The sequence below is a fragment of the Canis lupus genome, chromosome 35 (genome assembly GCF_011100685.1).
Source record: "Canis lupus familiaris isolate Mischka breed German Shepherd chromosome 35, alternate assembly UU_Cfam_GSD_1.0, whole genome shotgun sequence".
NCBI lineage: Eukaryota > Metazoa > Chordata > Mammalia > Carnivora > Canidae > Canis > Canis lupus.
In genome coordinates, this window is record NC_049256.1 from 20731964 (window position 1) to 20759570 (window position 27607).

The following is a 27607-nucleotide window of genomic DNA, read 5'->3' on the forward strand; positions in this document are numbered from 1 at the left end:
TTCAATTTTAATATTCTCCTGTGTATAATTTCTGTAGTTACACTAGAGACTAGAATTATGCTTTGTTTCATTAGCTGTGGTGTTTTGAACCATATTCTTATTGAAGTCACTGAGAAATAAATTATCCTCAGTTCTGTGGTTTAATTTTTAAATACTCATAGTCTGTTTTCCTCTGTTAGATTAGTACAAATAAAAACTAGTAATGTAATAATGAAATATTACATGAATTAAGCTTCTCACTTAAAATTTTAATCATTTTCTTATATGTGGGCATTGTGTGTCTAAAAAAAGGAAAACAGACTACTTTCACCAAGTTGGGATTTTTAACCACATACTTTTCCTGCTGACTGTGTCCACTAATCTTCCACATGCTGCTTATTCATTTATTTTGACTCCTTGATTTATTAGCTGGCCATGGATTATGAGAATTAGACTATACCTCAGTCTTCTTTGAAACTCAAAATAAAATGAAATACCATGATTAAAAACTTAAAGCAGTGATAATTTTGAATAGTTTGTTAAACTATATGCCTGAGTCCCCATCTTGGAGGATGTAGAAGTGCTGGCATTAATTGTGCAGTTTGGGTGTAATAGGCACTATGCCAAAGCCTTTCCCATGAATTATATCATTTAATCTTCACAACAGTATTGTGAAGTGAAGTGTGGGTATAAATATTTTCCTCATTTTTCAGGTGAGGAAGCTGGGACACAGGCGTGCACAGCTAGTGAGTGGCAGGGTTGGGATTCATATCCAGGCAGGCCCGCTTCAATGCCTGTGCTCTTAAGTTTGATACTGCATTTACACAACTCTGCTGTGACTTCTCTGATCTCTCCCACTTGAGAAACATTGTTAGTGGTTGACTGAGTTTCTGAAAGTAGTGCTTCAGGATGCATGAAGTTTTGTTGCTTTATTCATCTTGTCTTAAGTACCAGCCACGTACTAGTCACTCAGTATGTACATATTTTTTAAATTAATGGTGATAAAGATAACACAAGAGAAAATATAGGTGACCTGGGCTATGGTGATGACTTCTTAGATGTAACACCAAAGGCTTGATCTATGAAAGAAATAATTGACAAGCTATACTTCATTAAAATTAAAAACTTCTCTGCAAAAAGGACTATCAAAAGAGTGAAAAGACAAGACACAGACTGTGAGAAAATGTTTGTAAAGGATGTGTTTGGTGAAGGACTATTATCCAAAATGTATAAAGAACTCTTACAACTCAACAATAAGAAAGTAAACAACCTAATTAAAAAGTGGACCAAATACCTCATCAGACATCTCACCAAAGAAGATATATAGATGGAAAATAAGCATATGAAAAGATGTTCTACCTCATGTCAGTGAGGAAATGCCATTAAAATGAGATACTACTACACTTATATTTATGGCTAAAATCTGGATCACTGACAACCCGAAATGTTGGTGAGGATGTGGGGAAACAGGAAATCTCATTTATTTGCTGGTAGTGTGAAATGGTACAACCATTTTGGAGAACAGTTTGGCAGTTTCTTATACTTTTACCGTATGATCTAGTGTCCACTCTCCTTGGCGTATACCCAAAGGAGCTGAATATTTTTGTTCACACAAAAATCTACATACAGATGTTTGTAGCACCTTTATTCATAATTGCCAAAAGCATAATTGCCAAGATGTCCTTCGGTAAGTAAATGGATAAACTAGTCTGTATAGGCAATGGAATATTGTTCAGTGCTGAAAAGAAATGAGCTATCAAGTCATGAAAAGACCTAAAAGAAACTTAAATGCACATTACCAAGTGAAAGAAGCCAATCAGAAATGGCTACATACTGTGATTCCAACTCTGTGACTTCTGCAAAGGCAAAACCATGGAGACAGTAAAATGATCAGTGTTGCCAGTGTTGGGGCAGGGGGAGAAAGATTATTGGGCAGATTATAAGGGAATGTTTTAGGTTGGTGATATTCTTCTATAGATACTATAATGGTGGATACATGTCATTACAGATTTTCCCAAGCCCATAGAATGTTGAGCACCATGAGTGAATTGTAATATGGTCTCGGGGTGCTGGTGATGTTTCAGTGTAGGTTTATTGATGAAACAAATGTATGACTGGTGGAGGATGATAATAGGGACAAGGGTGAGGGTGGCATATGGGAACTTGTACTTTTCTGCTCAATATTGCTATGAACCTAAACCTGATCTAAAAAATAAAATCTATTAAATAACAACAAATAGTAATATTGTGCTCTGAAGGCTACCAAATGGCTTCTAGAAATATAATTTCTATAGGAAATCATAGACGGTAAAGGCAAACTATGTTTTTCTATACTGAAAATATTTCTGACACCAAATGTATTGGTTTTCTATACAAAGCAATTTTTTAAAATTTAAACATCACAAATAAGATTTTTTGTTGGTTACCATTAAATATCTGAATTTTAAACAGATGTTTGAACTAATGGCTCATATTCATCAGTTTGTTCAACTTTAGCACAGGTCCAGCTTTTTCAGATACTGCCTTCACCATGAAGCTTAATGAGCTTTCCCAGTTCAAACTGGGCTTCTTCAACTTTTTTACTTTTCTAACCAAGACATCATGGAGTGGATAAATAGATTGGCGGGCCTTTACTGTGTCTTTTCCAATGCTGTCTGGAATCTGTTTATTGACTCTTTTCAAGTCATTTATACATCTCGGGTCATGATATCCATAATCTTTTTCTGATTTTGGCAGACCTGATGGTGCTGAGTGTAAGAGGTCTTCTGAATGTGACTGCTGTATTTTTAAGTAAAATCAACACAAAATAGACGAAGCAAATAAGCATTGATAGTCTTGATATCAGCATGAGCTTCAATCCTGGTCTGTCATTTTTTGACCATGGAGCACATTTTGTCACTGATAAGATCCATCCCATGGAAATTACTAGGCAGCCAGTTTTGGCCTGAATATCCTCAATAGTTAGTGTGGATTTTCTAAATGCAACTGCTTCATCATGCAGATCAGCAAGGCTTACTTCAAAAACACAGCCCTTGAGGCCATCACATACCAGTTTGGTTCCTTGAGTTCTCGTGACTAGTGTTTTTTCCCAATATTTCTTATACTGAATATCACTGGTGCTTTCACATTATACCAGTCTTTCTCAGAAAGTGGATCAACCACTTTCTTCTTGCCTCCCTTTTTGCTGCCTTTCATAAGGTGTTTGTTCTTTCCAGCCACCATAGCGCTGCTCAGAGAGCAAGCAAGCAGATTTGACACTAACTCACTGGAGTTTGCACACACTTCATAGGTTAAAGACTCAATTCCCTTACAATTCCCACCACTTTGGATGCCAACTGCAAGTCCAGACTGTCACTAGCTATCACTTGGGTTCTCATGACCCCCTACTTAGGTTTGATAATTTGCTAGAGTAGCTTATAGAACTCAGGAAAACTGGTTTATTATAAAGATCATAACTCAGGAACATCCAAATGAAAGAAATGCTCGGGGCAAGCTATGTGGTAATGGAAGTGGAGCTTCCACATCCTGCCTCTCTGGGTATACCACCCTCTCAGCACCTCAGTATGTTCACCAACCTGGAAGCTCCATCATTTAGGATTTTTAATGGAGTCTACATTACATAGGCATGGTTGATGAAATCATTGGCCATTGATGGTTGAACTCCCAAAGGTTGGGATCTGGTCTGAAAGATCCAACCCTCTAATTACATAATTGTTTCCTTTGGCAACCAGCCTTCATCCTCTAAGAGTTACTTCATTAGCATAAATTCTGATATGGTTGAAAGGAGCTTATGATGAGAATGCTCCTCACACCCTTATCATTCAGGGAATTAAACGAGTTTTAGGGGCCCTATATTAGGAACTGAGGATGAAGATCAGATATTTATTTCCTGTTATATCACAGTATTACCAAGGCCTATCACCTCCAGCTTGAGTCGACTGGGGGTGGCTTCTCACTGAAGAGTTTTCGCTTCAATGGATTTATTGGGGGAGATTGAAATTGGATTTAATTTGAGACTCCACAGTGAAAGATGAGTTGAAGATGTAGTTGATGGGGATGTTCATTGGCAGATTGGCTTGAGGGTGGCAAGGCTGATGAATTAAGTATTAGTAATGCAACAGGAGAACTTTAGAAATGGAAAAAATAATTTTGGTAGATGCTTTTAGTTGCAAACAAGGAAGCTGAGCTCAGGAAGCGGTCAAATGACTCATCTGAAAGCTCCTGGCTAATGAAGATCTGGGGCTGTCCATGAACTTCTGTTCTTCACTTTCTATTGCCAATATTTCATTTAGAAAGCACAAGTTAGTGAAATAATGTGGCATTTGTAGCAGCTAATTAGTTCTTGGTTGACTTTCAGCAGGTTGCTTTTCTGAGGCTCAGTTTTCTTAGTTCTAAGTTGAGAGGATTAAATGCATATGACTTTTGAGCTACCTAGGACATAACTACAGGATCAATTTTTGTTACTGTTCATTTCTTACTATCTCCTTAATACCTACACTGCTGCAATAATCTGACTGCTGGAAGTGACTCTCCTTCCCATCTGACTATGTATGCTGCTACCATTATCCTGGGATTATTTTACACTCTTGCATGTGTATCTTCAGTGGTTGCCAGTTACTTACCAAACTAAATTGTGACTTTAGTGTTGATTTTAATGATCCTTTCCTCCATCCTGTCATTTTCACTTTTTCTTCCATTGATTCCATATGTACATCTTTTGCCCCAGGCAGATGTGCTATTTGATGTTTCTCGTGTGGTATTTGCAGATTGCTTTATGTTCATCTGAGCATCCTGCACATTAGTGGACATCCGCCTTTTGTTTACCCTTACGGACCCATTCTCTACCTTGATGTGTGTCCATGGAGGCTGACCTGTGTGTATTGCATCAGTAGGATTCTTGCTTTTTGGTGCCTGGTTAGATTTTTCCAGCTGGAGTTTAGAGGTGTGACTTGAGTGTGAGATAGGAATATTTGTTACCCTTTCTCACTCTTTCCTTCCCTGCTTCTGCTGGTTTTGTGCTTCTGTCAGCGACAATGACAGATCCTGTCAGATGGCCCACTCTATTCATCTGTTTCTCCAGGTTCTTCTAACTGTTCCCTTCCTTTGCTTTTTCAGGCCCAGGGGTGGAAACAGCACCCCATTGTTGCTAGCCTGAGAGTATTGCATTGTCTCTTGTTGGTTTTCCTACCCTTGCCAAACATTAGTAAATAGTCCCTTTATTAAAACCTCTTCAATTATGCAGTGTGCCATCTGCTTTGCTGGGACCCTGATTTGATAAATGCTCCGTGGAGAAGCAAGTCTTTGCCCAGAAGGGCCAGATGGAATACAGCCTGACGAGGATTTTGCCACAACTGTCTTGTTTCCACATTTGATTCCTGTTGGGCCCTCTTCATATGTCTTCCTTGAAGGGGGTTTGGACATACAGCTTCTGCCACAGCCTGTTTACATTTTGATTATGATATACCAAGTAATGTTTTAAGAATGTATTAATATGCTACATTGATGCCTAAAGCATTTAACTATTCTAATGACCATAAAACCATATAAAGCATATTCCATTTGTATCTTTCTTGGTGGGAACAAAATGGAAAGTTCCAAGTTATTCTGAATGAATCCTCCCTATTTTAATAGTGGCCTGAAAATTCCCTCCCTTTATAGCATTTGCTTTAGGAGAGAACAAATTATAATGAATTTAGGATTTTCTTGTGTATCATCTTGGTAATTCAGCAACACATATAACTGATTCTGAGGAAAGAAGTATAGGGTTTAAAGGATTTATATTTCTTTTTTTCTTTTAAAACATTCATGTACCTTAGGCTTGGTTTACTTAGTCATTAAAACTTTTTTTTTTTGTATGAAAGCTCTGAAGGTAATATAAATTTGTATTTCTTCTGATATGTGTATATTATGTCCTCTGAACACACACACAAAAATCCTTTAAAAAAATTCTTGTCTTTGTAAAAATAGTCTTCTGTATAACAAGACAAATTATTGCAGGTAAATATTGCCTATTGAAATTAGAAAGATGTTTTTACTATTAAGTCATATTTCTTCCTCAGTCAACCTCTAATAAAAGAAGTCTCCATTGTTATTAATATGTTTGCTGGTGTTTCATTCAGTCTAATTCCAAATGCCTCCAGTGTTGGTAATTCAAGACTTTCCCAATATGGCACAATCTGCAAGTTTAATTGATTTTCCGTTTCCCTTAACTTCTCAGTAATTGATGCAATCTTGGATTAGACTGACTAAATTCCCAGGATGCTTCACCAAATACCTCTTTCTTATTTAACACATTGCTATTCATCTTTACTCTGTCAGATTTTGTGCTTTGCATTTGATACGAATTCAGTGTATAAAGTTTTTGTGAATTGAGACTGGAAAGCAAAACAACCAATCGTGGTTTTTTTTAAGTGTCAATAATACAACAACCTCCCTAAAGTCCTATGGAGGTTTACTTGAGGATGGTTTCCAAACTTAATGAGTAAGTGAATTGAACTTGGAGATGTAACATGGTCCATCTGGGATGGTACTGGACCAGGAAAGCCCATCTACTTTTTCAGGGTTTGTTTTTCCACAAAATAATTTTATTGATTTTTTTTTTTTTAAATTTTATTTATTTATGATAGTCACAGAGAGAGAGAGAGGCGCAGAGACAGGCAGAGGGAGAAGCAGGCTCCATGCACCGGGAGCCCGATGTGGGATTCGATCCCGGGTCTCCAGGATCGCGCCCTGGGCCAAAGGCAGGCGCCAAACCGCTGCGCCACCCAGGGATCCCTTATTGATTTTTAAAGTATGATTTGAAGGGACACTTCTCTGCATCCTCTCAATATGTGTAATCTCTGACAAAGTTACTATATAGTCTGAATATAGTGGAAGGTGTTGCACATTGATTTTACATATTGGGAATACTTCCCAGTTTCACTGGTGTAATTAAGTAAGTGATGACTTCTATCTTGTAATAACTAAAGAAGCCAGGAATTTATTGCTGTGATTTATTTAGTTTTTTTTCCTAATGAGCCTGTTGTTTTTAAGTTTATGTACCATGTTAATATGTGATTATAGTGTTGCAACCATTGTGTTTTGCCACCTTCCTAATAAATATGTCAGTTTGTCTTTTCCTCTTTTTCCTCTCTCCCCCCTCCGGAAGGTTCCCCCAGATTAGTAGTAGGATTTTAATGTATTTGTCTTCTCTACTTCAGTATACATTATTTCTAGAATGAATTTTTTTTTAATCCATTGTACCTTTCATTTTGTCTAATACTTTTCTTACCTTAAAGCTTTTAAAACAAGTGTGGCCCCTCCCCCCCAGGTGGATTCTGCTACTTTATGATTCAGAATTGTTTTATATGTTATTTGCTTGTCTTTAATTACAGTGCTTTAGTATGTTCATCACTTACGTTTCCTTTTCTGTTCAAAGATGTGTTTTCTTATGGTTCGAAGCCACCTTTTATTATGAATGGAATTAATTTTTATGAAGTCTTGGGTCTTTCATTAGCTTTTGTTTCTTCATTCTGGGGTGGGGCTACAAGGGAGGGTACCTGGTATTGAATAGTTTGTTAGTTTGACGATCTTAGTGGAGTTTTCACAGAACACAGTGTTATAATGGTTCAGTGGATTTGATTGTTCAAAACAAGGAAAGGAAATTACTTTCAGCTTGAACCTCTCAGGCTTCCCATGACCCAACCCTCCTATTAGTGGTCCCACCGATCTGTCTGGAAATGCAGCCCCATCCTTCCTTGTTTAAATATTAACAAGGAGTTGCCTACTGTGAAAATTGGATGTACATGTTAACTCTTGCAATTTTTTTTTTTAACACAGGTGGGACCATGTCCCCCCTTCAGTCTGACTTCTGTGATGCCCCCACCAACCCAACCTCAATCAGAGTAAAAGGCAACTTGTACAGTGGCCTCTAGGGGTCAGTATGAGCTGCTTCCCCTGCAATTTCATTCCTTTCCCTTCTACTCTGGCCCCTTCTCATTCTGTTTTGGATGCATTAATCCCTTTAATATTCCTCTCCTCTCCCGTTTGATGGAGAAATAATTGACAGACATCACTGTATAAATTTAAGACATACAGCATGATGGTTAGATTTCTATATATTGTGAAATGATTACCAAGGTAGGTTCATCTAACCTGTACCTTCTCATGTAGGAACAATCAAAAAGGAAAGAAGGAAGAAAAATTTTCTTTGTGATGGGAATTCTTAGGATTAACTCTCCTAACAGCTTTCCTATATGCCCTACAGCAGTGTTAGCTGTTACCGTGTTGTACATTCTATCCCTACTACCTATTTATCGTACTAAAGTTTGTACCTTTTGACCACACCACCTTCCTCCAATGCCCTCTTTTTTCCCTACACTGACTCCCTGCCTCTGATAACTAGAAATATAAACTCTTTTGCTAAGAATTTGGTTTTTCCTCCTCCTCCTCCCCCTCTTCCTCCTCCTCCTCTTCTCAATCCCCTCATATAAATGAGATCATTCAGTATTTGTCTTTTTTAGTTCACTTAACAGAATGCCTTCAAGGTCTACCCATGTTATTGCAAATGGTTGGATTTTTTCTTTTTTGTGGCTGAATAATATTCCACTGTGAATGTATACCACGAATTCATTCATTGATGAGACACTTAGGTAATTTCTATATCTTAGCTGTTGTAAATAATACTACTTTAAATATGGGGGTCCAGATATCTTTGTGAGTTAGTATTTTTCATCACCTTTGGATATATTTTTAGAAGTGGAATTGCTAGATCATATGGTAGTTCTAGTTTTAATTTTTTGAGGAACCTCCATAATGTTTTCCATAGTGGCTGTATCAATTTACAATCCTACCAGCAGTGCACAAGGGTTCCCTTTTCTCCACATGCATACATACCATCATTTAACTCTTTTGTATTTTGATGACAGTCATTCTTATAAGAATGGGGTGGTATCTCATTATGGCTTTAATTTGCATTTCTCTGATGACTAGTGGTGTTGAGCATCTTTTCATGTACTTGTTGGCCTTTTGTGTATCTCCTTTGGAGAAAGTCTATTTGTGTCCTCTGCCCATTTTTTAATTGGGTTATTTGGGTCTTTTTTTTTTTTCTTTTTTGCTGTTGAATCATATGAGTTCTTTATATGTTTTGGATATTAACCCCTTAACAGATATATGGTTGCGAACACTTTTTTCCCATTTTGTAGGCAGGCCAGCCGGCCTGCCTGCCTGCCTGCCTGCCTTCATTCCTTCCCTCTTTCCTTCCTTCCTTCTTCCTTCATGGTTTCTTTTTCTGTGAAGAACTTTTTAGTTTGATGTAGTCCCACTTGTTGATTTTTTTAATTTGCTGCTTATACTTTAGGTATCATATCCAGAAAATCACTACTAAGACTCATGTCAAGGAGATTTGTTCCTATGTTTCCTTTTAGGAGTTTTATGGTTTCATGTCTTACATTTAAGTCTTTAATCCATTTTCAGTTACTTTTTGTGAGTAAAATAAGATACAGATCCAGTTTAATCCTTTTTCACATGAATATTCAGTTATCCCAGCACCATTTTTAAATAGATTGTCTTTTCTCCATTGAAAATTTCTGGCCCCTTTGTCAAATATTAGCTAACTGTATAGGCATGGGTTTATTTTTGGGCTCTCAGTACCATACTGTTTTGATGACTATAGTTTTATAGTATAGAGTGAAATTAGGAAGTGTGATACTTCCTGCTTTGTTCCTCTTTTTCTTTGGCCATTTGGGATCTTTTCTACTTTCACATAGATTTTAGGAGTGTGGTTTTTTACTTCTATAAAAAAAAAAAAGACAAGCCTTTCTAATCTTATGAGGGCTGCATTGAATCTATGAATGGCTTTGGTTACCATCGATGTTTTAACAACATCAGTTCTTCTAACCCATGAACATGGGATACCTTTCCATTTATGTACGTCATCTTCAATTTATTTCGTCAATCTTATAATTTTCATTGTAGAGATCTTTTATTTTCTTAGTTAAAATTATTTCTAAGTGTCTTATTGCTTGAGATGCTATTGCATATGGGGTCAGTTTAATTTCTTTTAAGAAATTTTATTTATAGAAATGAATTTTTATATGTTAATTTTGTATCTAACAATTTTACTGAATTCATTAATTAGATATGACAGTTCTTTGGTTGAGTGTTTAGGATTGCCTATATATAAAAGCATGTGATATGCAAAGAGAGTTTTACTTCTTCCTTTCCATTTCATCTATTTTAAAATTTCTTTTTTTCTACCTTGATCGCCCTATGTAGGACTTCAATAGTATGTTAAATAGTAGTGGTAAGAGTATATATCCTTGTCTTGTTCCTGTTCTTAGAGGGAAAGCTTTCATCCTTTCACCATTGAATATGATGTTGACTGTGGGCTTGTCATATGTGGCCTTAATTATATTGTGGTACATTCCTTCTGTGCCTCATTAGTTGAGAATTTTTAACAGGAAAGGATGTTGAATTTTGTCTAATGCTTTTTCTGCATCTATTCAGATGATTATATCATCTTTTATTCTATTAATGTGATTTATCAAAGTGGTTGGTTTGTGGATGTTGAGCCATCCTTACATCCCAGGGATAAATCCCATTTGATCATAGTGAATAATGTGCTCCTGAACTTAGTTTACTTAGTATTTTATTGAAAATTTTTACATGCATTCATCATGGATATTGGCCTATAGATTTTCTTTTTTTCTAGTATCTTTTGCCAGTTTTGTTATAAGGATAATACTGATTTTGTAAAATGAGTTTAGGAGCATTTCTTCCTCTTCAATTTTTTGGAAGGGTTCAAGAAGGATTGATGTTAATATTCTTTAAATGTTTGGTAAAATTCACCAGCAAAGCCATCTGCTTTTGGGCTTTTCTTTGTTGGAAGATTTTTGATTAGTGATTCAATCTCCTTACTAGTAATTAGGCTATTTAGATTTTCTATTTCTTCCTGGTTCAGTCTTAGTTGTATGTTACCAAGAATTTTTCCATTTCTTTTAGGTTGTCAAGTTTGTTGGCGTTTAATTGTTCATAGTAGCCTCTTAGGATCCTTTAAATTTGTGATATCAATTGTAATGTCTCCTTTTTCAATTATAATTTTGTTCATTTGGTCCTTTTCTTGTTCCGTTGGTTAGCCTAGCTAAAGGTTTGTGAAATTTGTTTATCTTTTCAGAAAACCAACTCTTAGTATGGTTAATCTTTTTTTGTTTTTATTTTTCTGTTCTCTATTTCAGTTGTTTCTGCTCTAGTTTTCATTATTCCTCTTCTGCTAACTTTGGGCTTTTCCTAGCTCTTTACGGTTAGAGTTAGGTTGTTTATTTGGGATATTTCTTGTTTATTCATGTAGGTGTTTATTGCTATAAATTAAAATTTAATTTTAGAATTGCTTTTGCCACATCCTACAAGTTCCAGTATGTTGGTTTCCACTTTTGTTTATCTTAAGAAACTTTTTTATTCCTCTTTCAATTTTTTTTCCTGATTTATTGGTTGTTCAGAAGAGTATTTGCTTAATTTCCATGTGTTTGTGAATTTTCCAGGAGTTCTCTTGTTGAAGAAATTCTTTCCCATTGTATATTGATTCCTTCTTTTTCAAAGATTAATTGAACATTTAATTGTGACTTTATTTTGGGGTTTTCTGTTCCATCCCATTGATCTAATGTGTCTTTCTATGCCAGTAGTATACTGTTTTAATTACTACCACTTTGTCTCATAACTTCAAATCTGGAATTGTGTGTGATGATGATTCTTCTTCTTCTTCTTCTTCTTCTTCTTCTTTTGGTTTGTTTTTCAAGATTGCTTTGGCTATTCAGGATCTTTTGTGATTTCATATAGATGTTAGGATTGTTTGTTCTAGTTCTATGAAAAATGCTATTGGTATTTTGATAGGGATTACATTAAATGTGTAGATTTCTTTGGGTAGTATGGACATTTTAACAATATTTGTTCTTTCATACCATGAGCATGGAATGTCTTTCCATTTCTTTGTGTCATCTTGAATTTCTTTAATTGGTGTTTTATAGTTTTCAGAGTACTCATCTTCACCTCTTTGGCTAAGTTTATTCCAAGATATTTTATTGTTTTTGGTGCAATTATAAATGAGATCCTTTTCTTTCTTTCTTTTTTCCTTTTCTTAAAATGGGTTCAGGATTGTTTTTCTTTTCAGAGCCTGCAACAATTGGTCAGCAATGTTAGCTAAGTTGGTACAATCTGAAAGCCATCCTGACTCCCTTTCTAGTCATTCACCAAAAGAATACCTACAAACAAGGTTAGAGACCATTTGAGATGTATCTCAAAAGTGTGGGGAGAGGGAGAAGAGGCCTTCCTGTCTTCTCCTGTTCCTTACCCTCACCACTTACTTTTTCTAAGATTGTTTTATAGCCAAATGTAACTCAAACCCATAGCAACAGCAACCAGCCATCTTCAATACCACTGATTCCAGAGTAAGAAGTGAAGTAAGAGTGGGATTGTTTTCTTAATTTCACTTTCCACTGCTTCATTATTAGTGTACAGGAATACAACAAATTTCTCTACATTGATTTTTATATCATGTGACTTTACTAAATTTGTTTATCAGTTCTACTAGTTTTTTGATGGAGGTTTTATGGTTTTCTATATCTAGTATCATGTTATCTGCAAATAGTGAGAGGTTTACTTCTTCCTTAGCCAGTTTTTGGATGCCTTTTCTTTTGTTGTCTAATTGCTGTGGCTAGGACTTCTAGTTCTGTGTTGAATGAAAGAGTGGACATTCTTGTCTTGTTCCTGACCTTAAGGGTAAAGCTGTCAGTTTTTTACCCTGTGTATGATGTTGGCTGTGGCTTTGTTATATGTGGCCTTTATTAGGTTGAGACATGTTCCCTCTAGACCTACTTTGCAAAGAGGGTTTCTATCATGAATGGATGCTGTCCTTTGTCAAATGCTTTTTCTGCATCTATTGAAATGATCGTATGGTTTTATCCTTTCTCTTACTGATGTGATGTATCATGTTGATGGTTTTGCAAATATTAAACCAACCTTGCATCTGGGAATAAATCTCAGTAAATAAATAATGGTATATGATTTTTAAAATATATTGTTGGGTTTGGTTTGCTAATTTTTATTTATTTATTTATTCATGAGAGACACAGAGAGAGGCAGAGACACAGGCAGAGGGAGAAGCAGGCTTCATGCAGGGAGCCCGATGTGGGACTCGATCCTGGGTCTCCAGGATCACACCCCGAGCCAAAGGCAGATGCTCAACCACTGAGCCACCCAGGCGTCCCTTGGTTTGCCAATTTGCTGATGATTTTTACATCCTTATTCATGAGAGATATTGGCCTGTATATAGTTCTTTTTTTTTTTTTTTATGGTGTCTTTATCTGATTTTGGTATTAGAGTGATACTGGCCTTACAGAATGAATCTGGAAGCTTTCTCTGTGTTTTGTTTTGTTTTGTTTTGTTTTTGGAATGGTTTGAGAAGAACAGATATTAAAATAGCTATTTCTTCTTAAAATATTTGGTAGAATTTGCCTGTGAAACTGGTCCTGGATTTTTGCTTTTTGAGAGTTTTTTGATTACTGATTCAATTTCATTGGTGGTGTTTGGTCTGTTGAAATTTTCTATTTTTTCCTGTGTTAGTTTTGGTAGTTATAGGTTTCTAGGAATTTATCCATTTCTTCTAGGTTGTCCAATTTGTTGGCATGTAGGTTTTCATAACATTCTATTACAGTTTGTATTTCTCCTCTTTAGTAATTTTGTTTATTTGGGTCCTTACCTCTCTGTTTTTAATGAATCTTGCTAGTGGTTTATCAACTTTGTTGATCTTTTAGAGAACCAGCTCCTTGTTTCATTGATATATTCTATTTTTTTAGTTTCTGTATTATTTATTTCTGCTCTAATCAGTATTGTTTCCTTACCTTTGATGGGTTTGAATTTTGTTTGTTCTTTTTCTAGCTCCTTGAGGGTAAGGTTAGGTCATTTGAAATTTTTCTTTGCTTCTTTAAGTAGTCCTTTTTTGCTATAAAGTCTTAGAATGACTTCTGCATCCCAAAGATTTCGGACAATTTCATCTTCATGTAACTTTTGATTTCTTGATTAACTTATTAATTGTTTAATAGCATGTTACTTAACCTCCGTGTATTTGTGCTCCTTCTAGATTTTTTCGTAGAGTTGATTTCTAGTTTTATAGTGTTGGAGTCAAAAAAGATGCATGGTATGACTTTAGTCTTTTTGAATTTGGTGAGACTTGTCTTTTGGCCTAATATGTGATCTCTTCTGGAAAATGTTCCTTCCATGTGCACTTGCAAAGAATGTACATTCTGCTGTTTTAGGATGGAGTGTTTTGAATATATCTTTATATACATTTGATTCAATGTGTGTTTCAAAGCCTCTGTCCTTGTTGATTTTCAATCTGGATGCTATGTCCATCGAATAAGTGGGGTATTAAAAGTCCTCTGCTGTTATTGTATTATTATACATCAGTTTCTCTAAAAAATTTTTTTTTATTTTATTTGATAAGAAAGAGCATGTGTGCAAGAGAAAGCACAAGCCAGAGGGAGGGGGTAAAGCAGACTCCCGACTGAGCAGGGAGCCCGATGTGGGACTCGGTCCCAGAACCCTGGGATTATGACCTGAGCTGCAGGCAGATGGTTAACCAACTGAGCCACCCAGGCACCCTTGATTAGTTCCCTTATGCTTGTTATTAACTGTTTAATGTATTTTGGTGCTCTCATGTTGAGTGTATAAATATTTACAATTGTTATATCCTCTTGTTGGAGTGTCCCCTTTATGATTATGTAATGTCCTTCTTTGTCTCTCTTTATAGTCTTTGTTTTAAATTCTATTTTGTCAGATGTAACTATTGCTGCCCTGGCTTTCTTTTGGTACCCATTTGCATGATAAATGTTCTCTATCCCCTCACTTTCAATCTGCAGGAGTTTTTCTGTCTGAGATGACTCTCTCGTAGGCAGCATATAGGTAGGTCCCATTTTTTTAATCTACTCTGTCACCTGTGCCTTTTGATTAGAGCATTTAATCCATTTACAGTCAAAGTAATTATTGATAGATGCTTATTGCCATTTTGGTACTTGCCGTTATTTCTATAGATTTTCTCTGATCCTTGCTCTGTTTCATGGTTTGTTGGCTTTCTTTAGAGATATACTTGGATACCTATCTTTATATTCTTTGTGTATCTATTACTGGCTTTTGATTTGTAGTTAACCATTGGTTTGTATATAGCATCTTGTGCCTGTAGCAGTCTATATGAAGCTGATGGTCCCTTAAGTTTGCGTCCCTTCTTTACTTCTCTCCCCTCCCCCCATGCACATTTTAGGTATATGGTGTCATATTTTATATACTTTTATTTTCTGAATCCCTTGACTGATTTTAACAGAAATATTTATTTTTACTGTTCTTGTGGGGTTGTTGTTGTTGTTTTTATATACTTTTGTTTTCTGAATCCCTTGACTGATTTTAAGAGAAATATTTATTTTTACTGTTCTTGCGGGGTTGTTGTTGTTGTGTGTGTGTGTTTTAAACTTTTCATACTCTCATGGCCTTCCTTTCCACTCAGAGTCCCCTTTAATATTTCTTGTAAGGCTGGTTTGAGAAACTCTATCTCTCTTCTTCTACTCTGAATGATAGCCTTGTCGGGTAGAGCATTTTTGGCTGTAGATTTTCCCCTTTTAGTGTTTTGAATTTATCATGCTGCTCCCTAATGGCCGGCAAAATTTCTCCTGAAAAACTGCTGATAGACTTTGTGGTTTCTCTTTTATGTAACTGTCTTCTTGTTGCTTTAGAAAAATTTTGTTTATTACTACTTTTTGCCATTTTAATTATGATATGCCTTTGTGTGGACCTCCTTGTGTGAAATTAGGGGAGAGCTCTCTGTGCCTCCTGGATCTGGTTATCTGTTTCCTTCCTCACATTAAGAATGTTTTAAGCTGTTATTTCTTCAAATAAATTTTCTGTCCCCTATCTTTCTCTCTTCTTTTGAGGTCCATATAATGTTGATGTTATTACACTTGATGGAGCCACTGAGTTCCCAAGACTATTCTCAACTGCATAATTTTCTGTCCTCTCCTGTGCTCAGTTTGATTTCATTATTCTGTCTTCTAGGTCATTAATTCATTCCTGTGCTTTATCTTTATCTATTTATTTCATGAAGTATATTTTTAATTTTATTTATTGTGTTCTTGATCTCTGATTGGTTCTTTTATCTCTGTGTTAAGGGTCTCACTAATGTCCTCCACTCTTTCCTTTAGTCCAGTGAGTATCTTAATGATGATGATTTTAAGTTCTTTGTTACATATATTACTTCTCTCGCTTTCACTTTGGTCTCTTGCTGTGGCTTGGTCCTGTTCTTTCATTTGGAAGATGTTTCTGTCCCCTCACATTGTCTGACTTGCTGTGTCTGTTTCTGTGTGTTAGGAAAGTCAGCTACTTCTCTTGCTCTTAAAAAGAGGCTTATAGAGAGGAGAAGAGGTCCCCTAGTACAGTGTCCCCTGTTTCCCAGGGCCTGGCTCTACAGGGAATGTCTCCTATGTGTGATGCATGTGCCTTGCTGTGGAGTCTTAGGCCTCATTTTCCTTTAGTCCAATTGTCTGCAGACTCTCTCTGCCCATTGTGTGGTGATCTGCTTGTGAAATGAGAACTACTCCCACTGCTGCTAGAACAGAGGTCCTGCAAAATGCACAGGTCAGAAGATGTAGGCCTGACAGGGTTTGTGCCAGTCTTCTGGAGGAGGGACCTGCAGTGCTGGGACTAACTAGAGGGTGACTGGGAAGAATGGACCATTGAAGTGGGGTGGGGGTGGGGGATGCTCTTTGCAAGTAAGTTAGGTAAGAAGTATTGGTTCTGCACTGCTTCCCTCAAGTGGTCCCTGTTTATATGCTTGACTGAGGCTGTATTGGAAAATGGCCCCGTCAGCTCCTTTGTTCCTGGAGGGGTCTCTTCTGCCGCACTCAGATGAGCAAATCATTCTTCCTCCCATGTTTTTCAAATTGCTGGCTGTATGCTCTATCTGCTCGGGCTATTTGTTGTCCTGTCTCTTTAAAGGTGGAGATCCTGCTTCCTCAAATCTTCTAGCCTCTACTCTACCTGAGCAGAGCCCACTGATTTTTAAAATTCTAGGCTTTAAGTCCTGCTGATATTAAGAACTCATGATATTCAACCCCTCTCACTTTCAAGGAAAACTGTTGCAGAGACTTGTCCTCCCCATTTCTGGGCTTCTTCAAGCCACCAGTCCCCTCTCCATCATGGATGGACACATTCCCTTTCACTGCCAGACCATGTCTTTGTCCTTCATACCCTCTTTGATGTGGCCACTTTCCTGCCATTAGTCATGGAGTTTGTTCCGCCAGTCTTTGGGTCCTTGCCTGATTTACTGACGTTGATTTGGGTATCATCTAGTTTTGTCAGTGGGATGAGGTGAGCTTAGGGGTCCTCCTGTGCCATCTTCTCAGCTGACCTAAAATAATAGTTGATAGGTAAGTACGTACTACTGCCATCCTGTTGATTGTTTTCTGGTTGCTTTGTAGACCTTTTGTTTCTTATTCTACTGTCCTTTTTGTATATTTTGAGATCTTTTTGTATTAGTATGCTTTGGCTTATATATCATGTCTTTTTGCATGTAATTCAGTTTTCCCTTGTGGTTACCATGAAGCTTATATAAAATATTTTAAACTTTTAACACTTCATCTTAACTGATAATGACTTATCTTCCATACTTACAGGTTTCCTTTGGCAGAGATAATTCTGCACCAGTCAGCTCAGTTTGGGTTTCTGGGTGTACTCGTTGATAATGTCTTCGGGTGATTGTAGGGCCTGCTGTTATGATCTTTTGTGGCTGAGGCAACTCTGAGGACAGGGCTAGCGGTGTGTGCCCCTGTTGAAAACGACTGGGTAGGCCTGATGATCTGGTTACCTACCCAAGTAAAGCACCTATAGGATGGGCTCTGCTGTTGCCTCAAGTCTCTGGTGTGGACTTGGAATTATATTTACTAATAGGTGGGGCTATGAATTAGCTTCTCTGCTCTGGCAGAGGGCAGAGAGGGGCCTAGGAACCAAAAAGCTCATTGTTTGGGGGCCTGAATCATGCCTGAGTGTGCACTGAATTTGCTGGTCAGGTGAACCCACCAGTTTAACTCTGCAAGCGGGGAAAGCCATGTGTTGCATTAGTGTCTGAGTGTCATTTTATGTAGGACTGTTGAATGGGCTACCCAGCTTCCCATGTGGCCTGATAAATTTCCATGGTTGGATGAGCTGAAGCTGTACTCAGCAATAAGCAGGGCTATGAATTAGATTTCCTGCCCAGGCACAGCAGGAGAAGCAGCTCTAAAACTGGTAAAGCTCTTTGTTTTTTGTCTTAACTCAAGCTGACTCGCAAGTTCCTGGCTGAGCAGGGCACTGGCTTTGCCCTGCAGTATATCAACCTTCCTGGCCTTCTCTTGGCTCCAGTGCTACCAGCCACGTAGCTTCCACATATCATTGCCAGCCCTTCTGTTCAGATGGGACTGGAAGGTGCTTCATACTGAGTAGGGCTTTGAGTCAGTGCTTTGCCTGGGCGTGGGCAAACCTAGCTCTGGGGCCAGCAGTACTCATTTGAGAATGAGAATCTGGCAGATCTACACTCAGCCTAGTTCCCTTGCATATTCTGCAGGTGAGCATAGGTGCTTTTTGGAATTACTTCTTGGGCACTGCAAGTATGAATTCAGTCTGCCAAGATCTGTGTTCTGGTTGTTGCAAGCCCTCCCCCACTGCTTCTCTGTCATAGTCAGATTCCCAGTGACTGGGCCACGCAGATTATTTGGCAACCCCTGTGGCGTGAGATCAGAGTTGGGGGTCTCACAAATGACCCACAATATGGGAGAGGTTGATTGACCGCTCTGGGATTCTCTTTTCCTACTGGAGAGACCAGTGGCATGGGAAACCTCTCCTCTTGGTGCTCTGCTGACTGGGGGAGGGGCAATGCCTTCAATGTGCAGCTACTCCTCTTACCCTTCTAATGCAGCCTGTCTTGGTCTTTGATGTGCACTGGGGTGCTTCAGCGTCACCCCAGTTCTAGGATTCTCCCAGTGATTTCTTGTCCTTGAATAGCTGTTAGTTGTTCTTGTGGGTGGAAGGAAAGTCAGGACCTACATGTGTCGCCATGTTGGTGACATCTTTCTCCCGCTCATGCAGATCTTTAGAGTGTCTTAGCAGATTGCATGAAGGTGAGACTACAAATATCGTCGAGTTCTCTGAAAGTGTATATAATATTGTAGTCTAGATTTTGTGAAACTGTTCATGTAAAACAATTTTTAAGTTTGAGCATCCTGATTTTTAAGTTTGAATATTAATCATTTTCATTTCAAGTAGTTGGTATTCTCAGGTATACCAGTTTCTGAATCCCAAGGTCCTGATTTCTATTTACTGTGATAGGATTATTTAGCAAAATATGCCAAGTGGATGATTTAATCTTCTTTTGATGCTCTCAGAAACATGAAAATGAGTATGACTTCAAAAAACTGTAATATATGTAAACATTTTTCTTCAGTGTTCTTCCTTTATTATGACTAAATTTGAAGAGAATTAGTATGTGCTACACTGCTTTTAAACTCTGCACGCATCTCACACATGCTTTATTATATTCATTAGGAAAACTTGTAATCTTCATTTAAAGAATGCAATTTTTGGTAAAATGTAGTGAGAATCATTGAGTCTATAAACTTAAATAATACTAGCTGCTTCATTACACTTTCAAATAGAGAATGAAGTTGTAAGTTAATTGTGCTATTTTTTCTGTTTTCTTAACACAGTAGTAAATTGTATTGGTAATTCTCCATTAGTACTTTATAGCTGGCTTCCATAAAAATAGTTAGAAAGTGAAAACTGGTAGAAATATAAAGTGGAAGCCAGGTCATGTTAAAGGTGTACTAGAACTTCAATATCAAAATATTTTATTTTATTTATTTTATTTTATTTTATTTTATTTTATTTTATTTTATATATTATCTATTTTTTTTGAAGATTGATCTATTTATTTCATGAGAGACACAGAGAGAGAGGGAGGCAGAGACATAGGCAGAGGGAGAAGATGCTCCTTGCAGGGAGCCTGATGTGGGACTTGATCCCAGATCCTGGGATCATGCCCTGAGCCAAATGCAGATGCTCAACTGCTGAGCCACCCAGGCGTCCCCAATATCAAAATAAAATATGCATAAAAATCATGATCATCCTTTAGAAATGTATTAAAAAAACTTTTTTTTTTTTTTTGCCAGTAAAGTCATGTATTCATAGCCACATGAAAAAGCTGGCAACATAGAGTAAGTTGACAAGTCAGATATGAATACACAAAGAATTTAAATTTGATTTTCTCTGCCCATTTAACTGAATCCTCTCATCATCATGTTCAATACTTTTTTTGAAAAAAAAGATTTTATTTATTTATTCATGTGAGACAGAGAGAGAGAGGCAGAGGCACAGGCAGATGGGGAAGCAGGCCCCATGCAGGGAGCCCAACATGGGACTTGATCCTGGGTCTCCAGGATCATGCCCTGGGCTGAAGGTGGCGCTAAACCGCTGAGCCACCTGGGCAGCCCAAGTGATTTCAGACACGAATTCACAGTTCCAATGTAGCAGAGGAAAATTTACTTCTATCTTCGATATTCTTCCAACTGGTCTAAGAATTAAAGTGACATGAGACAGATTAACAGGAGAAAAAAAAATAAATCTGATTTTCTCTTTTTCTTGAAAATTTTGTTTCACAGGAAAACTTAATCAAACAGTAGTAGAATATTTTTTATTGGGCAATGCTATTGACCTTTCCCTAAAAAACCTAATATTGATAATAATTGGCATAGTAAAAGAATGCTTCTTGGTTTTACCATTTTGTGTATAATGTTTGGGGATACACATTTTTCTTTTAAAAGTTCATTCTGTAACACTCTACAAAGCATGTAGCATATATGTAGCAATTCTGAGACTGAGAAAATAAATTATTAATTTTCTGTAATTATTTCGAGGGAAGAAAACTCATGTGCAGAATCTCCAGTTACACTATCAACTATGGATAGATTTTTAAGTCGAAGTTTATCAGTATCATTGTTATATAACAAAACATACATTTTACTTAATAATAAAGATGTAGTACCTAATATGTCTTATAACAAGTGTTTTCTAACACATGTAATCTTTGTTGTAACTTTGTTTAACTTTATTCTAAAGAATGGTGCAACATTCAAATGCACCATTTCTTTAAGCTGTGCTGAAGTCCGCTGTAGTAGGAATCTTGGATTCAGAGTATAAAGAGCCATGTCAAAATATCTGGTTCTTTTAACAACGTCCTGTTCAGCAACCCATACAACCTCATTGGTTTCGTTGCTTGACATCGAAGGTCCCTTCAGCTCTGAAATTCCAGAAGAGTTTGAGTCTGCAACGTAACACTGACTTTCAGAGTCTCGTCATTAGAATGAGATGTTGACATTTTGGACGGTGATCTCTAGCCAAAGTTATTCAAAGGGGAGAAGGTTTTTCTCACATCCTGATCTCCTGCCAGATTATACTTTTTCTTTTCCTCTGCCTTCCTGCTTAAAAAATGAAGTTGAAAATGTTTGTAAAGGACATACCAGGCCCATGCATTTTTCTGTATTCTGCAGTGAAGGGGGTCTTAAAATCATAAAGTGCAGTTCTGTGACTCATTCGTCTTTATTCATTCAGTGGCAGTGCCATCCTGGGTGGTGCTGGGCTGTATATTTCCCAGTGTTGCTTAAGAGTTTTATGCTTCTTTGAAGCAACTTTCATTTCTACCCTGGGGCATGTTTATTTTTGAGACTTTAAGACAGGCCATTTTAGTCTTGGTGACTAGGATTGCTGGAGAAAAAAGCAACTTGCGAGGATTTAATGTAAGGTGAGAACATTGCCTGAAGCAGGGAATCTCAGGCGTGTTTGTGGAGGGAGGAATGGTAGCTGAGAGGGGCTCCTTGCCAGAGAGGGAGTTGGAAGAGTGGTTTATCAGAACTTGGAGAAGCGAGGCTTGGAGGTTCCCCCATGTGGCCCTTCACCTTGATTCGTTGGCCTGGGGGCCACTGTTGCAGCTTGGTAAGGATCCTGTCACTCAGGTGTTCTGGGTCGGGGAAACAGCTACCGATCCCTAGGCGTAGATGCTTAGACTTACCCAGGATCCTGTGCAGTTCCCTGTGCAGTTCCTGGCACGCTGTTTATGCTTTCTTCCTCTTCCCTTGTATTCAAGAAATTGTATCAGGATGCAAGTGAGTGATTTAATAAGAATGACCTTGAATCTACTTTAATTTATATATTTAAAATATTCGCAAATATGATTACCATCATCAGTGCAATTATTTGTGACCTATTTCTTAGCCCTCCAGAGCTTAAAAAATAAATGGGATCTGACTTTAACTTACAGCGTTGGGAAGTTTTAAAAATCTCCTTTCCTCCTTGCTTTTGAAAAACGTCATTAGCGCTATAGATCTTGATAGGATTACAATTGCATTAATTATAGTAGCAACTGTAATTAACTTCTGTCTAGCCCTTTGTAGCTCACCCTTTCCGTATACATTAATTCATTTGTACTCCACAGGAACCCTGGCATTACTGATTACACAGCGAGGCCTCAGTGTGTTATAATTTGAAACCTACCCTTCTAATCTCGTGTTCTTTACTTTCTGTTAAGCTGCTTACCTTGACTGGAGGAGAGTGAGAAAGTGAGGCCTGTTCATTATTCCCCTTCCTCATGCCTGTTGTTGAATGTCAGTCCTCCCCATTTCTAGTTCTCTTTCATGTCCGGGCTGACATATTTCGTTCCTTCACATTTCTCGTTTCCTCTGTGATCTGCTTTTCCCCCTTCTCGCTCAGCTTTACTAGCCAGCCCCATTTTGTGCCAACATCATTTTTTTTGTAAGGAGCTAATGACGATTTGTTTCATTTAAAAAAAATTCTGAATAGAATATTTGAGTCTTACGCCACTGATAAGGTGCTTAATTTAGGAAATGAGAGAATATACTTTTAGTATACCTTAACTGTAAGCAACCAATAAAAAGCTGATCTAACCAATAAAAAGCTAATGGGAAGATTTTACAGAGAAAATTCTCTTGGGTGTGTATATTAGGAGTAATTTTCAAAGGTTTTTATTTGAAATGCACTTTATATAGTTTTTACTCTCAGGTGGGTAGGTCAGGAGAATCCTTCCATATTTCTTAAGGGCACAGACTTTTTTTTTATCTCAATTTTGTATTTAGGCTAGATAAATAATGAAGCTGTAAGGAGAAAGATTTTGATGTAGATAACTTTCACTCTGTAGCATTTCATAATGAGCATTAACTGTAATTTCTCAAAATTAAGTTTTAAAAATAATGATTGGTCCCTCTTTGTATTAGAATTAAGAATGCATCTCAAGCCCACATAATTTATACTACATAAAGCATATTTAAAAATATTTTCATTTATGAAGGTGTGGTTTTTCACAATGGGGCTCCTTCATGCCACGTCTTAATAAATCTTTTCAGTGAAATCTGGTTTTAGCGATAGGCTCTTAACTAGATTGGTTTTAAGAAGTGGAAAATGAGCAACAAGCAGGAATTCAAGAGAAGAATTCTACTTGCTGTGTTAGTAGTATTATGTCCAAATGTACTGTGAAATATATATAATCCTGTATTTAAATTGCGTCCTGCTTGTCCAGCAGTGTCACCTCTCTTTGAAGCCATTCCTAATCTTTCCTGGGCAAGTTGACCACTCTGTCATGGGGTCCCACCATTCCTAGAAACATGGATCAGACCAACTCTGAAGCTTCATTCCAGTTATTTATTTACAAATCTGTTTTCCTTGAGACCTTACATTGCTTTAGGACAGAAGTCAATGGTATTGGTGACTCAGGATAATATAGGGTTGGTTTTTTTGAGATTTTTCTTTGTTTTTGCATGTGGGAAGGGTATATTTTGGAATTCTTTATGTTGTGTTTCAGTAATGATAAAAAATATTTCATACACCATTTTTAAAGCTGTAATACTATGGAATGTCTGTTTCTGTTATGCACAGACATTATTATATTATGTTATGATATAAAATGAACATTTTGTTTTTCTTACATTTCTATATTTAGCCCATTGTCATTTTATAGAGAGACAATGATAAGACTTATCATGAGGGGTTGAGGACTAAGAGTGTGAATTTAAAGAGCAAGTTAGCCCCAGGTGCCCCGTTTCCTACCTTCCTCCCATATCAACTGCCACAGTACAGGCATGTTCAGCTCACGATGAGAGATGAAGTACAGACAAGGTATGTTTCAAGGTCCATAGATGGGACACATCTCCAACTTTCTCTGCTTCCTGTGTCTCTTCTGTGACACTTCATTGGGCTTGAGTTGAATAATTAACAGGAACAAACTTGAGAGTTTCATTTGTATTGAAAGTGGGAATTTGAACTTCGGTTTTTGAAAGTTCAGTTTGTGAAAGTTCATAAGGAGCTTGTGGCTTACAAGTTCCTTATGTCTACTTTTGCTGTTCTTGTCTCCTAGCTACCTGAATGACAGTACTGTGAGGTCTGTTGTTTCTGCTTTCGTCACCCAGTGAAGTAATTTTCTGAATGTAGGTTTGAGCATGAGTGATTACATTCTGTGTTGCTGCCATGGATGCTTTGCATACCAAAACTGAAGCAGACATAGCTTTATTGCTGTAATAACTAAATTTTTGGAGCTATATAGGAAATTTATAATTCAGAGGAGCCTATTTTGGCAAGACAGCAAGTGACCTAAGGAGTTATTTTAAGGGTCTTCCTAATGTGTAGTTATTGATGTGAGACTGTCTCTAACTCTTCAGTGTTTCGATGTACATTGATTTACATTTGAAAAAATAAATTGGCGCCACACAGATCTCCCGCTGTCATAAAAGGTGCATCTGCTTGTAAAATATGTAATTAAACATAAAATTGCTTCTGGTCATTTGCCCCCGGAAGGTGTCTCCATTAGGGTAATAAGACATTTTGCTTATGTGGATTATTTTGTTGTGTTTTTTGTTTAATGTGATGACCTTAAACTAACTGTCATTATCAGTTGCGCCAGCAGTGCTGCGCACATGGAAGAAAATGCTGTCTTAAAAAAATGTTCCACTGCAGTGAATGCTTTCATCTTTCTGTCTTCTGTAGTTTGGGATCATACTAAATTTCACGTCATTATAATTACAGCACAGGTACTCTTTCTGTGTGCAAAAAGAGTTTTGATATTAAATAATCCTCAACCTGCTAGGGGTTTAAACTTTATATCATGACCTTATCTTAGCCTCCTCTTCAGCCCCGCTGCTCATTAGGTAAGGTGTTGGCTTCCCTTACACTCTGTTCACCTCTGGAAATACGTGTCGGTAATGTAAGCACCTTATTTAGTAGGGCTCTCTCCACCTACACTGGGATGCACACTTCTGATTCTGTCCCTTTGAGCAGTTGAGTCTTAATGTTTTTTCCTTATTTTCATATCTTTTCCTAGGTGTCATTGTTCTAGTTAACATTTAAAGCTTTCATACTCGTTTGAAATCTTAAAAGCTGAAATGTGTGCTTGAACGATAATGATTTTGTGTGTTTGAGTCTGTTCTGGTCCTTCATATAAAGTTTTCCAGTTTAGACTTGGGGCAAAGCTGCTCTTTCCACTTAATCCAACTTCCTAGTTTTACAAAGCTTTCCTCTTCTAAAATGAAATCATTTCAAGGGAAGGTCACAACTGAGTGTGACTATCAGAGAATTCTTTCTTGCTTGAGAGGTGCCTGCATATGAGGAATGATACCTGATTAAGCGAGTCAGAGACACCCTTTTGGCCAAATTTTTGTTTTCCTTCCCAAACAGTTAAAAGTGCCTGTGAAGTATATGTCACGTAGTAACTCCAAACATTTTGTAGAAGAACAGGTTAAACTGAGCATTCCTTTCTAATAGTCGCAGCTAATATTCAGATCAATGTGACTACATTTATTTACATGAGAATTTTGGCATTGGGAGTAACTTTATGTTCTTTCGTTCATTCTTGAAATTTCTGCCAATCTTCTGCTACCCTCTGCCCCTTGTATCTTGTTGAGTTGTTTTACTAGGAAGTTTTCCAGTAGTCTGACCCAGAGCTTGGGGTTCACACAGGTGAACACACAACACAGGTGAACAACACATACATTCTGTTGAATGTGTAGCTAATAAGACTGAATTTGTGTGCAGTGAAAGCAGTTAGTAAGATATCAGGAAAACTTGGCATGAGACCTCTCTGGTGGTGATGGAGGGTGGGTTGTCACATATTAAGGAAACAGTGGCCTTTGAAATTAGATGAGATGAATAAAGTATTGAAGGAAAGACTGTTTAAAGAACCTTCAGAAGCACAGAAAAAATTAAAGAGGGGAAAATAAACAACAGGAATCCAAGTTACCAGATCACTGGTGCTTCTGTGATGTATAATGATATTCTAAAGCTAATTTGTACAACCCACTTTAGCTCTGAGAACCAAAGGAGGGAAGCTTGGTTTTGTGAATCGAAACATAATTTAATTAATAGATACATATTTTGTAGGTAATCCTGTTTCTATCACTCAATTAACATATCTGCTTATATTCCAGAGGTTGACTCTTTTCTGTTTGTGAATGACCATTGTAATTGCCTTCCTGACATGTTGACAGACTGTCTTTCTAGTAGACATGGGTGGAATGTTTCCCCTTGATTTTTATAATGTTCTCAACACTTAGCACTGTTGGATTTGGAAAAGATATTTTGTTCTCGAAGATCCATAAACAGCACTGAATATTGATTCAACCAATAGTGCAGTTATTGTACAAAACATGCCTGTTTTGTTTTCTGATAGTTTTTTTTTTCAGTATTATGAATTTACAAATGTGCATGTAATAGTGGATTATACTTTAAAAATTAGCTTCTGGTTCAAAATTTTGTTAATAAATAATAATTTCAGCTCATAAAATGGTTTAGTAACATTCTTTAGTGGATTGGATCAAATGTAAAAACCAGCACAGAATCAAGGTTTTGTAGCTGATTGAAAAATAGCTGCTGAAAGCCTCAGGCTTAAAATTAAATTTAGTTTTAACAGGGCTGAATTTTATGTGACATTGGTAAGTAACAACTTAGGGAGATGTTTATTAAAAATCGTTAATAAACCCACTGAGACACATTTGACCATTATTTATAGGAGATGAAATGTACATTTACATTTAAAATAGAAAAGATAGAAGATCTCAGAAATACTACATTTGAGTGCGTTCCATTCTGCATATAAAAACAATCTGCTTTTTTGAAATCTTTATATGAAAATTGCTTATCTCTGCTATAATCACTTCACATCTTTATCACTGTCTCCTCAGTGGTCTCCTGTTATTATCAGTTGATCTGGTCACACTGAGCATCATTATTCCCATCTGTTCCTATTAATACTTCCTCCTTTAATTTCTTGCTCCATGTGATTGAAATGATGTCAAAACTGGTATTTTCACTCCATTTTTCTTTCAGACTCTGTTGTCCTGATTTGTTTTTCCTCCCATTCTCTTCAATCTGGCCACGAAGGGTGATGAAATTCACAGTAGTCACAAAATAAATCAGTATTCATTGAGCTGCATGTTTTCCCCATCACAGTGTGAGGCATCAGTGGCCAGAAGGGATCAAATGTGTGAGTGTGTAATTGTGTTCCTTGCTCCATGGTCCCTTTGTAAGTATG

General features: G+C 37.1%; 1 protein-coding gene and 1 pseudogene across 1 annotated transcript in view; one reads left to right on the forward strand and one right to left on the reverse strand.

Annotated features, from left to right (window-relative positions):
* The window catches only part of CDKAL1 (CDK5 regulatory subunit associated protein 1 like 1), a 635724-nt gene that overhangs the window by 196617 nt on the left and 411500 nt on the right, over window positions 1-27607 (forward strand).
* LOC102151225 lies at window positions 2423-3201 on the reverse strand (annotated as a pseudogene).